The sequence below is a fragment of the Miniopterus natalensis genome, chromosome 13 (genome assembly GCF_054644295.1).
Source record: "Miniopterus natalensis isolate mMinNat1 chromosome 13, mMinNat1.hap1, whole genome shotgun sequence".
NCBI lineage: Eukaryota > Metazoa > Chordata > Mammalia > Chiroptera > Miniopteridae > Miniopterus > Miniopterus natalensis.
The window spans coordinates 53,549,480-53,556,107 of record NC_142093.1 but is presented as its reverse complement, the minus strand read 5'-3'; the positions used below and the strand labels follow the sequence as shown (position 1 = coordinate 53,556,107).

The window sequence follows — 6,628 nt, the reverse complement described above, 5'->3', positions numbered from 1 at the left end:
TCACAGGAGAAACTGTTCCTGAGTGAGACCAAATATTGGACTTACAAAGACTTCACATCAACTATTCAACATTCTATCACCAGGCACTAGAAGGCATCCTAGTATGAGCACAGCCTTGTCTGTGTCCTTGGGGGTCACACTGGGGAATAGGCAATTATAGTGCAAAGTGGTAAGCGTTATGATAATCTATACAAAGAGCTTTTCAACTTCTGGTTCAAGACAGCAGACTGAGCCCATATACTTGTTTCTTTTTACTCCAGTTCTCTATAAACTGCTCATAAGAGATCCAAATAAATTCATATCCTCACTAGAAAACAATATAGGGAACACCTAACCACCCAAAACCAGTATAAATGATGAAAACCAGATGGGATCAGAATGAAGATGGAAAACAGGGACCAAAGCTCCACAGAGGAGACGACTGCTGCAAAAGGTGGGAGCAGCTCTGGGATGCTTCCAACCCAGAACTAGTGAATGAGGAGGAGAGGACCCATGTGTGACTAACCATGAATGGTTGAGGATCACAGAATGGACAGCCAGGAATATTCATCTCAGGTCAGGCAGTGAGCCAGAGAGGTACCTTCCCATGGGCAGGAGCAGGGGGTGGGATGTCTAAGTAAGAGAGGCAAGGCAAAGCCCCAGAAATTGACAGCTCCCTAGGGGGACAGAAGCCTCTATATCCAGAAAGCTGACTATGGACTCATCTTGTCCAGCAGCACATTTCATCCATTTCTCATTATCACTGTAGACAGGTGCAGTGCGGTTCACACCTGCATATCCTACCCTTTGTTGCAAGTAAGACCCTCAGGCTAATAAGGGAAGCTCAAAGCCAAGAAAATCCAAGTATTTGAGGAAAGCTAATATCATGGGGGAAAGGCACCCAACTCAACAAGAGGAGGAGTTCATACAAAAAAGATAGAATTAATAGAGCAGACAGACCTGGGCTTCAGAATAAATATAATTAGATGCAATAGGATATTACATCAAAAAAATCTAGATACCTTAAAAATGAATAATTTAATCATTGAAATAAAATTAGTCCCTCAGATGGACTGAGAAGCAGAAAGATTATGGCTAAAAAAAATGAATTCATGATATAGAATCAAACAGAAGGCACTACAAAATTCCAAAGACATTAAATTTACAAAAGGAAAGGGAATAGAAGCAGAACTTTAAATATCTAAAATTCTAGGAGCAGCTAGAGAAAATGGAGGTAAGAGAATACTCAAAGAAAGCATAGAGAAAATTTTATATTAAGAAAGACATGACTCCTCAGATTGAAAAAGTCCACCAGCTGACAAACACAATATGTAAGAAAAGATCTTCATCTTGACATATACTGATGAAATTTCAGAGAATTAAGGATAAAGAGAAGACCCAAAGAGAAAAACATAGATTGCATACAAAAGAATGTGAATCACATTAACAGCAGACTTTCCTCAACAATCCTGGATGCTGAAAGACAATGGAATAATATCTTCAAAGTTCAGGGAGATTTTTAAAAATTTTACTGAAGTATAATCTACATACAGTAAAATGTACAGTTCTTAAGTCTCCACTTTGCTAAGGCATAATTTTGAAACTTACAATTCTACAAACAGCTACCCTCTCATTCAAACATGGGAGCAAAATGAAATTTTTAGATATAAAAAGACTCAGTTTTTTATTCACAGTTGGTGAAAGAACTATTGGAGGAATTGATTCACAAAGAAGAAAAAACAGAAAGTTAATGCAATGGTGATCAATGAAAGCAAAAAAAATTGAGTCTACATAAATGTTGATTGCAAAAAAAAATTAACAATAATCTGGAATGATGATATCATGGGTGGAGCGGAGGGAAGCAAAAGATGCTATGGTTCTTTTCTCATTGGAAAGAGGTAATTATTAACAATAAAAATGAAAAAAAAACACACATAAGCTTAATTGGTATGTTGAAGAACATATGAACAGAATATATAATTTCCAAACCATTGAAAGAAATACAATTCCAATTTTAGCAATCCAACAAAATCAGGAAAGGAGGTAAAAGAACAAAAAATAGCCCTACCTGGTTTGGCTCAGTGGTTAGAGCATTGGCCCATGGACTGAAGGGTCCTGGGTTCATTCCGGCCAAGGGCATGTACCTTGGTTGCTGGCTCAATCCCTGGCCTGGGTCGGGGCACATACGGGGGCAACCAATCGAAGCGTCTCTCTCACATCGATGTTTCTCTTTCCCTTTCTCTCTCTCTCCCCCTCCTTCTTCCACACTCTCTGAAAAGCAATGGAAAAATTTTAAATATAATGTAAGCAGTTTAAACTGGACAATTTAAAAGCAGCCATATCATAATACATATCCATATCTACAATCATAAATGCAAGTTTATTTGCAAAACTTCTGAAAGGAACATTTGATCACTACCAACAACCTCCCCACCCAATGAGAAAACTAGGCAAAGCCTGGTGGGTTTATTTAGACAAGCCAGATTTATTTAAAGGTTCCTCCTAGTGAGCATCCCTATACAAGAAGTTGAAATCACAGTGCTATATTGACTAAAAAGTCATAATTCGTGAACTGTGTTAAGACTTTGTTCATGGAAACCGAATCAGATAGTTAGAAATGTTGGCAGTTTAGGACCTGCTGGAATAAATGGGTGAACAAACTTTTGTAATCTAAACTCTTAAAACATTTTTATTTATTGATTTTAGAGAGAGAGGAAGGGAGAGAGAGACATCGATTTGTTGTTCCACTTACTTATGCATTCATAGGTTGATTCTTGCATGTACCTTGACTGGGCATGGAACCCCAAGCTTGGTGTGTCAGGATGACTCTCTAACCAATTGAGCCACACCGCCCAGGACTGTAATCTAAATTCCTGAGCTGCACGTTTTCTCTTTACCCCAACTCATTCCTTATGTGAGGGCTCAATCTCAGTATTTGGGTTACTGGTTCAGCAGAAGCCAGGAAAAAAAATAACTTCGTAGTAAACAGAATGTGATCCAACTGTATATTGTTTATTTTATTGTAAATACAGGTAAAAAGCCCTGGCCAGTGTAGCTCAGTGGTTAGAGCATTAGCCCATGTACCGAGGGGTTGCAGGTTCAATTCCAGGTCAAGGGCATGTACCTGGGTTGCAGGTTCATTCCCAGGCCCTGGTCAGCACCTGTGGGAGACAACCAGTCAATTTGTTTCTCTCTCTCTCTCTCTCTCCCCCTCCCCATCTTTCCCTTCCACTCTCTCGAAAAGAACAATAGAAAAAATATTCGAGGGTGAGGGTTAACAAAAATAAAATAAATAATAAATAATAAATAAATACAGGTAAACAATAGTCAATAAATAGTTTTATATTCCTTTAAAAAATTAGAAAACAAAATAGGATAATATTTGACCTCAGAGTAGTGATCCCTTTTTAAACAAGATACAACAACCAAATACCATGGAGAGGAGATTGATAAGTTGGATTACATATATATTTTTTGTTAATCCTCCCTAGATGGGTGAGAATATTTTTTCCATTGATTTTTAGACAGAGTGGAAGGGATGGCGGAGGGGGGAGAGAGAGACACACATGAATTAGTTGCCTCCTGTATGAGGGGCGGTGGGGACCAAAACTGCAACCCGGTATGTGCCCTTGACCGGGAATCAAACCAGAGACCCCTTGGTGCACAGGCCAATGCTCCAGCCACTGAGCCACACCAGTCAGGGCTACATATACATTTTTTAAAGCTTCTATATGCTAAAAGATATCATAAATAAAACTAATAGGCAAGTTAATAGACAGACAGTCAAGTTTTTCAACATATATAACAGAGAATGGGTTGATGTCCAAATGTAGAAAGCACTCACCTACGATCAATAACAAAAGCACAAGTAGCTCCCCATGAAAGTGGCTATAATCACATTTGGGGACATGCATCCATGTGGCCAACAAACTCATTCACCAGGGCCTGGGAAATGCAAATCAAGGCAATGAGGAGATACCAACAGAACTGAAACTGATTGAGCAGAAACATTGAAGACATTCTCTACTACAATGTGGCGTCTCATACCCTATTGCCCCAGTAGATTCTCCTCTAGAAAGTCCTCACACGGCTGGGATGGGAAGTTACTGGGTTAAAACAAACTGACGGGCCCGGCCAGGCGTGGCTCAGCGGTTGAGCGTGGACCTAGGATCCAGGCGATGAGAGTTCGATTCCCCGTCAGGGCACATGCCCTGGTTGTGGGCTTGATCAATGACTCTCATCATTGATGTTTCTCTCTCTCTCTCCCTCTCCTTTCCTCTCACTGAAATCAATAAAGATATATTTAAAAAAAATAAAATAAAACAAACGGACAGAGGGAGTGAGCATGCGCGCAAGGGTGATCCTGGCAGCGGGCCTCGCACAGAGAAAGCTTGGGAGCACACCCTGAATGTTCACCATCAGGCAAGCAGTTGCCTTGGCTAGGTTTCTCCTCGTGAGGAACACTGTGCCTTGGTTACAAAGGGTAAGTTATTCCTGTATTTCCCACATACAGAATGTGATATATAGTAAGTCTTATGTATGTAAAAATACATAAAGTGTGTGTGTGTGTGTGTGTGTGTGTGTGTGTGTGTGTATCTAGAAGGCTAAAAATTTACCTCAAGGAAAGGACTGGGATGGGGGAGCTATGATTGAGAGGAAATTTAAATTTCACTGTAATGTTTGAACTTTTCTTTACAAGGACAATGAGTTTCTCTCTTAGTTAGAAACAAAACAAAACAACAGTTGCTTTGGAAAACACTCTGTCAATTCTCAAAAAGTTAAACATAGAGTTACCATGTGACCCAGCAATTCCACTCCTAGGAACGGCCCCACTCGGATTGCAGGCACACCCTTATGTAAACATCTGAACGTGAAAGTTCACAGCACAGTTATTCTTAATGGTCCCAAAGTGGGAAACAACCCAAGTGCCCGGCCCCTGACACAATGCGGGCAAACACAATGCGGCCATCCGCTCAATGGCACGTTGTTCCACTGGAACAAGGAACGAAGTGCTGACTCATGCTACAGGGTGGATGTGCCTTGGAAACGTACTAAGCGAAGGACGCCAGTCACCAAAGGTCACATCCCGTATGATTCCATTGATACGAAATGCCCAGAAGAGGCGAATCCATACACAGGAAAGACTCTGGGGAAAGGGAGCAGTGGCAGTGACAACTGAGCGGTGTGGGGTTACTTTTTGGGGTGAGAAAAATGTTCTAAAATTGATTGTGCTGAGAGTCACACAACTTTGTGAATATACTAAAAACCACTGAACTGCACACTTTACAGGGATGGATATTGTGGGATGCAAATTATACCTTAATTTTTAAATTATATGAAAAAAAATTAAAGAATGAAGTACTGCTGGGGATACCTACCTGGCAGGGGAGCTGCTGTGATCGCAAAGGTGGTTTTCCCAGGGCGAGGTGTGCCCGTTCCACTGGGGGTGTGCTGACCCCTGCGATTTCCCCAAGTGTGGGAAACTCGACTGCATTTTGGGGGGGGGGACTGCGTTCGCACTCCCCCCAAAAAAGAAAATAAAAAGAAGTACTACTGGGAGAAAAAGGGGGAGGGAGCCTTAACCCTGGGGGCAGGAAGCGCAAAGAGAAAGTGACATTTGAACTGGTCTTACAGGCACATGGCCATTTGGGGAGGGGAGGGACAATCAGGACCTCGGCATTGCGGGCACAGCACAAGCTCAGAGGGACAAGGCAGGAGGTGTCAGCGGACAGGGAGGAGGTCAGAGCGGCCCAAACAGAAGGAGCAAGAGGCCGCAGAGGAACCCACCAGGACGGTGGCTGAGGCCGGCAGGGGGGTGGCAGGGGGTGGGGAGGAGCCTTTGCCACCAGGCTGGCCAATGGAGGGCCAGCCTGTCAGGAGGCCAGCTGCCTGTCCAGGCGACAATGGGCGTTACTAGGTTTCTTTTTCTTAGAAGTTGAAGATTTAGAGGTTGTGGAGATGAGGTCATGAGACAGAGCAAGAGGGGGAGTGTGCAGGGAATCACTGTCAGGAGGGCAAAACGCAGGGTAAAAGGAAAGGGAAACTACTGAACCTTGAAAACACTCAGCGCCTGCTTCAGGAGGAGGCCCCTGGGCTCCGTCCAGGACGCGAAACTGGACTTTCCTGGAGCCTGGAGAAAAATCCCCTTGTCCAGGTGACTCACAGAGTCCGCTTCTTGTTTACCAGCTGGGGTGTGGGAACAACAAGCCCACCCCCGGGGACCAGGGTCGCTGTGTCCCTGTCTACCCTCCCCCTCACATGCACGCACACACAGATGACATCTTCAGAGGGGCCTCCACCAGCATCGTCGCCCGATCAACACCCAACCTAGCACTGCGTGCGAGGCCTCCCAGTCCTGATTCAGGAAATTCCACTCACAGTTCACAGCCAAGGCGGGGAGGGTGGGAGGAGACGGCTCCTGAGCCCAGCATCAGGGTGAAGAGAAGGAGGCGCTGTCCGACCCTCCGTGGCCCTGCACACCAAATCCAGTCCTCTCTGCCAGCCGTCCTGCTCCCCGACCCCTTCCTTCGAAAGAGGAGGAGGTAGGGACCCCTTGTGAGCCTGGAGGTGGTGCCTCTGACCCTCGGGTACAGCCTGCCTGTCACTGGCTCAGATCTGCATGAAGCAGGTGGGCCACAGCAGATGGTAA

The 6,628-nt window shown here is 44.0% G+C and overlaps 1 non-coding gene across 1 annotated transcript; it reads left to right on the top strand.

Moving 5' to 3' along the window:
* Nucleotides 1-5,349: 5,349 nt before the first annotated feature.
* Nucleotides 5,350-5,506, top strand: LOC148091701 (U1 spliceosomal RNA). Its single transcript, XR_015715596.1, has one exon. It is a non-coding gene; the product is annotated as a U1 spliceosomal RNA (small nuclear RNA).
* The last annotated feature ends 1,122 nt before the right edge of the window (nucleotides 5,507-6,628 follow it).